General features: G+C 47.8%; 1 pseudogene; it reads right to left on the reverse strand.

Moving 5' to 3' along the window:
- Nucleotides 1-3,580: 3,580 nt before the first annotated feature.
- LOC147197796 (uncharacterized) lies at nucleotides 3,581-5,507 on the reverse strand (annotated as a pseudogene).
- Nucleotides 5,508-6,665: the final 1,158 nt, after the last annotated feature.

A 6,665-nucleotide genomic window follows, 5' to 3' on the forward strand; every position in this document is an offset into this window, starting at 1 on the left:
CCCTCGGTCCTCGAGCCGGTCCTCGAGGTCAAGGACCGGCTCGAGGAACACATCTATGACTGCTGCCAAGGAGTTTCCCATTCTGGCCAACAAAGCTGTTTTGACATTACTCCCATTTTCCACAACATATCTGTGTGAGCTGAGCTTTTCAAGCCTAACTTCTATAAAAACTAAAAACAGAGAGACTGAGAGCTGTTGAAGAAGAGCTTCGTTTGTGTCTTTCTTCTATTCCTGCCAGGATATCGGTTTTGTGTTCATCGAAACAGGCCCAGGTTTCACACTGATTGAGTATAAATAAACTGAGAAATTATATTTTAATTTAATATACAGTTCAGAGTGTCATTTTATAACATTTTTGGTTCGTGGTGTGCCGCAAAATTTTTCCAATGTAAAAAACGTGCCCTGGCTCAAAAAAGGTTGAAAAACACTGCTCGACCAGAGGCCAGGAAGCTTGAGGGTTCTGCGCAATAGCCTTGTTGTTCCCAGCACTGCGCTTTTCTGGACTGAGATGTCTGATGTTTTTCCCGGGATCTGTTGCAACCACTCATCTAGTTTGGGGGTCACTGCCCCGAGTGCTCCGACCACCACAGGCACTACTGTCACCTTTACGTTTCAGGCTCTCTCCAGCTCCTCTGTGAGCCTTTGGTATTTGTCTCGTTTTTCGTGTTCCTTCTTTCTGATGTTTCCATCACTTGGGATCGCTACATCCACTACAACGGCTTGCCTCTGCCCTTTATCTATGATCACGATATTCGGTTGGTTCGCCATTCCAATCTTGTCAGTCTGTATCTGGAAGTCCCGCAGGATCTTCGCTCGGTCATTTTCCACCACCTTTGGAGGTGTTTCCCATTTTGACCTTGGGGTTTCCAGTCCATATTCCACACAGATGTTTCGGTCGACTATGCCAGTCACCTGGTGATGGTGTTCCATGTCGGCTTTCCCTGCCAGCATCTTACACCCTGCAGTTATGTGTTGGATCATCTCAGGTGCTTCTATGCACAACCTACACCTTGGGTCTTGTCTGGTGTGGTATATCTGGGCCTCAATGGCTCTGGTGCTCAGGGCCTGCTCCTGAGCAGCCAGGATGAGTGCCTCTGTGCTGTCCTTCAGGCCAGCCCTCTTTAGCCACTGATTGGACTTCTTGAGATCAACCACTTTAGTTGTGGTCCGGTGGTACATCTCGTATAGAGGCTTGTCCTCCTGTAGAAAAGGCTCAGCTCGTTCCTTTATTTATCGTGGGACGTTCGTGTCGACGCATTTAAGTATCGCGTTATTTCAGCACCTGCCAGTTCCGGGTTCGCGTCCTGACTAAGGTCATTCCGTTCCAATCTATTTCAGCCTTATCTTTTTCACTCCTTTGTGCCGTTTACCTCATCGGCGATTCCCTAAGCCCTCGAGTACATGAACTAACGTGAGTACAATGAGGTGTATATCTCCTGTTTAATTTTTGCGACTGGTATTCGTGAGCATGTTAGCCACATTAGGACGCTAGCATCGGGCCGCCGCGTTCGCTAGTGTTAGCCACATTATAAGATAAGATGAGATAAGATATCCTTTGTTTGTCCCACACTGGGGAAATTTACAGTCTACAGCAGCAAGATTGTGGGTAGAAAAAGAGAAATAAGAAAAAAAAGTGTTTGCATTCACAAAATAAATGTTAGTTTCAATGTACACCATTCAATTAAGTGCAATATAAATATAGATATAGATAACACATTTTATTTTTTATTCAGCAGCCTGACAGCAGTCGGTAGGAACAAGTGGCGGTATCTCTCCTTCTTGCAGCGCGGGTGAAACAGTCTCTGGCTGAAGGAGCTACCTAGTGCTGTCAGGGCGGGCTGGAGAGGGTGGGAGGGACTGTCCATTATAGCTTTTAGCTGAGCTAGCATCCTCCTGTTGCCCACCTCCTCTTGAGTGTCTAGGGAGCAGCCCAGGACAGAACTGGCCCTCCTGACCAGTCGCTCCAGTCTCTTTCTGTCCCGGGCCGAGATGCTGCCTGACCAGCAGACTATGCCATAATGGATGGCTGAAGCCACCACTGAGTTATAGAATGTCTTAAGGAGTGACCCCTAAACCCCAAAAGACCTCAGTTTCCTGAGTAGGAAGAGTCCCTTCCTAATCAGGGCGTCCGTGTTCGTAGACCAGTCCAGTTTATTGTTTAGAAGAACACCTAAGTACTTGTAGGAGGTCACCCTCTCTATCCCCATACCCTGGATGTTCATCAGTGCAGGTGAGGACTGTTTCCTGCAGAAATCCACGACCAGCTCCTTAGTTTTCCTCGGATTGATCTGGAGGTGATTCTGCTGGCACCAGTCCACAAAGTCCTTCGTCAGTCCCTTGTACTCCCGATCGTCCCCCTCTGTAATGAGGCCAACAATCGCAGTCATCGGAGAACTTCTGAAGGTGGCAGTTTGGAGTGGCGTGTCTGAAGTCCGAGGTGTAGAGGATGAACAGGAATGGAGCCAGAACAGTCCCCTGCGGCGCTCCAGTGCTGCAGAGAAGCCTGTCCGACTCACAGCTCTGCAACCTCACGTACTGCGGCCGATTTGTGAGGTAGTCTATGATCCATGCTGTGAGGTGGTGGTCCACTCCGGCGTTCTGCAGTTTGTCTCCCAGTAAGTTGGGCTGGATGGTGTTGAAGGCACTGGAGAAATCAAAGAACATGATTCTCACAGTGCTCCCAGCCTTCTCCAGGTGTAACAGCACTGAGTGGAGGAGGTAGATAATGGCGTCCTCCATGCCGATGCCAGGCTGATAGGCCAACTGCAGCGGGTCCAGTGCCGAGCTCACCAGCGGTCAAAGGTAGGCGAGGACGAGTCTCTCCAGCGTCTTCATCAGGTGAGACGTCAGCGCCACCGGTCTGTAGCTGTTCAGCTCCTTAGGGTGGGGGTTCTTGGGCACTGGGACCAGGCACAAAGTTTTCCACAGCTGTGGAGCTCTGCCCAGCTTCAGGCTCAGGTTGAACATGTGCTGGACAATGTCATAGCTGGTCAGAGCAGGTCCTGAGGAGCCGGAAACTGATCTTGTCTGGACCTGCTGGCTTCCTCACATTCATCTTCCTCAGTTGGTTCCTCACCTGCTCTGTTGTGACGGACAGGCAGGATTATTAGCATGTTAGCATTGGGCCACCGCGTTTCGCGGCGATTACCAGTTAATACAGAGGCATGGTTTGTAATTATATGTTAAGTTATGTTAATGGTGCGACGTCTGTTGCTCCTTCCCATTCTGAAGACGCCCGCATGTATTTTGTTTACAAATGTGTGTCGGCCTTAGTTTCATTAAATGTAAATGGAGTTAATTCATGTGGCCCCTAGATGGTGCCATTACCCTGCATTTGATTTGTTATTCCTTCGTTGCATCCAAGAATATGATGAATGTTTTAACATTGAAGTTTCCTTTTCTCACATTTGTAGACTCGATTCCCCCTATTCTATCAACCCCTACTCGATCCCTCTTCATCGATTGATCCGTCTTATACATCAGTCGCTCTTAGCATACAGCTTTATGTCAGCCATGTAGAGGAGGTGACTGATCGGCTTATGGGGTTCAGTCCTATGCAGAACAGCAGTGGCCATTGGCTTCAAGTGTGATTTTCCACATCCTCATCGAGTGCGCAACAAAGCCTCTTATTTATTGGCCGATAGTTGGATGGGACTGCACCCTTTGCCGGATCCTTCATGATCAGGATCGTTCGCCCTTCGGTTAGCCATCCTGGGTGAGTCCCATCCCTCAGCAACTGGTTCATTTGTGCTGCTGGGCGCTCATGGAGTGCTGTAAGTTTCTTTAGCCAGTAGGTGTGGACCATGGTGTCTCGTGCTGTCCAGTTTTTCCAATCTGAGACTCTTTCCTGTATGTCTGCCACTGTTATGATAACTGGGTTCTGTTCAGGGAGGTTGCTGTGCTCCTCTCTCAGGGTCACCAGCCATTGTGCACTGCTGTTATGTGCAACCTCCTTCTCCCATATGCCTTTCCAGTACCTTTCAGTTTCCAGTCTTGGTGGGTCAGCTCTGCTGTTCGGACCCTGCCACTGAGCGTACACTTTCACAGGTTGTGTTGCGAACAGCCTGTTTATTCGTCTGGCCTCATTCTCTTTCGTGTACCGCTTTAGGCGGCTGGACAAGGCTTGGAGCCTTTGTTTGGCAGTTTCGAGTGCTTCAGGTAAGGTCATCTTGATGTACCTCTCGGGTATCGGCCTTTTCATCACCCCTCTCTGGGCCTCCGTCAATTGACTCACGTCTTTCCGAGCCGTCTTGATCGTATCCTCCAACCGTCTTTTCCATGGTGGGTCACGTATCTCATGGTTCCAATGGTTGCTTTTATAGCCAAGCATCTCTAGGATGACTGATGCTGAAGCCTATGTCAGTTCATTGGTTTCCGTGATCGTTACGGTAGGGATTGCCCTCAGTGCTGAGACTTTCAGGTGGTACTTCACATAGCCGTTGTAATCGGTTTCTAGGTTGCCCAGCTTTCATTCTCACCATGATTTTTTTTTCTAAGATGGCGCCCGAGTAGGCAGCCTTCGGCAAGTGCTCTTCAAGAGCCTTGCTTTTGTCTGTTATTTCTTGTTGTTTTTGTCTTTTCGTTTTGTCACGTTTGTTGTTTCATCGTGTGGACCTGATATGAACTGTTTTCAGCGTTTTTTGGCCACAGCATTCGTCAAAGGAGAAGTATCTGTGCTTGGTGGTTGCGCCTTCTCGGCAGCACGCCTGTACCAGCACAGATTTTGATTGGGAGTAATGTCGGCGCCATTGACTGTCGGTGTTGAACAGACCTGGTGCGCTTGTGTTTTTTGCGCCCGTTTTGTTCAGTGGAGATGTCGGCGCTGTTGGACAGTCGGCGTTGGTGCGGATGGATGGATGGCTGCTGAAGTTGAGGATAAGGAGAGAGGAGCGTCATCGCAGAGCGCCGATGCGTATTTGGAACCGAGAGTCGCCGCTTGGAATTGAAATGGATTTCCATGGGACAGGAGAAGTGAACCAATCTCTTTTTCGTCAATGGATGCTACAGCTTCTTGTTGACTTTGAAACTTAGCTTGTAGCCAACATGTGCACATTTTGAGCATGACGTCTCTGATCCACTGGTTAAAGGACACTTTGAATCTCTCCTCTTTCATCTCAAACTGCTTCAAACAACAAAGCGCGTGACGGAAAAGTGGTTAGGACTGCACAACTGTCCGTGTTTTATGTTATGTGTTGTGTTTATTATTTTACTTTATGTTAACTCTTTTGTTAAGCGCTTTGTTACAGCTGCCGCTGTTGTGAAAGCGCTATATAAATCAGCATGTATTGTATTGTATGATCTTAGCTTTCAGTTCAGTTGCTGCAATCAGTTGCATCAATCTCAAGTTGTGACAGCAATTGCCGTTTGTGGATGTTGGAACACTGAGCTACTCGTTGTTTCTTGGTCAACCGTGACTGTGGGTTTTGAAGTAACCATTTAGCCCACATTCTCTGCATGTAACCCCTCTGACTAGGGTTGATTGAGTCGTAGCATTCCAACAGAGCCATGTTATCGCATCTCGCCCATCTCCGCTTTGTACCAGTCGCCCATTTTTCATCAAGGTGCTCTGATTCCCCAGCACCTGACGCAGACCTTATTTGGCCGGGCGACGTCTGAGCCGGCATGTCATTCGTTTTATTGTCTCTCATCATTGTATGAGGTAGGCATGAGCATGAAGGGTCTTGCCCAAGGACCCACACTGGATGGTGTTATGTGCTCATTTTTGCCCCAAGCGGGATTCGAACTCCCGTCTCCCAAACCGATGCCTTACCAACTGAGCTATCCAGCCACTATTATATATATATACTGTGCTGTATATACAGTATATATACTGTATATATATATATATATATATATATATATATCCAACTATAGGCCAATAACCTGTCTCTCCACAACATGGAAACTCATGTCAGGCATCATTGCGGCTAAGATAAGTGGACACATGGATCAATACATGAGCGAAGCACAGAAGGGCATTGGTAGAGATACCAGAGGAGCCAAACATCAGCTCCTGGTTGACAGAACAGTCGCACAAGACTGCAGGTCCCGACATACCAACCTGTGCACAACCTGGATTGATTATGTTGGAGGCGATCAAGCAGGGGGGAAGCGTGTTGTGGTGGACACGGCGGGATCCCTTCACCGTCCTCCACTGTAGGTATTTTACTGTTGTGATTTTTTTTTTGGATACACCTGTATTGCAGTTTTTGTTATATAAACAGTTTTTGGACAGTATATTTTTGTATTTTATTGATTGTGTTGTTACACATGCATTTTGTCAACATACTTGCAGGTTCATAAAGGACATGTACCATGCTCATTTCCCAAATGAGGAATTTCTGTTATCAGGACAAATTGGACAGCGCAAACACGAGTCCGTACTAGAGAATATTTACTGTATACCACACCAGACAAGACCCAAGGTGTAGGTTGTGCAAAGAGGCACCTGAGACGATCCAACACATAACTGCAGGGTGTAAGATGCTGGCAGGGAAACCCCTACATGGAACGCCATAACCAGGTGGCTGGCATAGTCTACCGAAACATCTGTGCGGAGTATGGACTGGAAACCCCAAGGTCAAAATGGGAAACACCTCCGAAGGTGGTGGAGAATGACAGAGCGAAGATCCTGTGGGACTTCCAGATCCAGACTGACAAGATGG

Source organism: Hippocampus guttulatus, chromosome 12 (genome assembly GCF_054856545.1).
Source record: "Hippocampus guttulatus isolate MCC_2025c chromosome 12, RoL_Hgut_1.0, whole genome shotgun sequence".
NCBI classification, from domain to species: Eukaryota; Metazoa; Chordata; class Actinopteri; order Syngnathiformes; family Syngnathidae; genus Hippocampus; species Hippocampus guttulatus.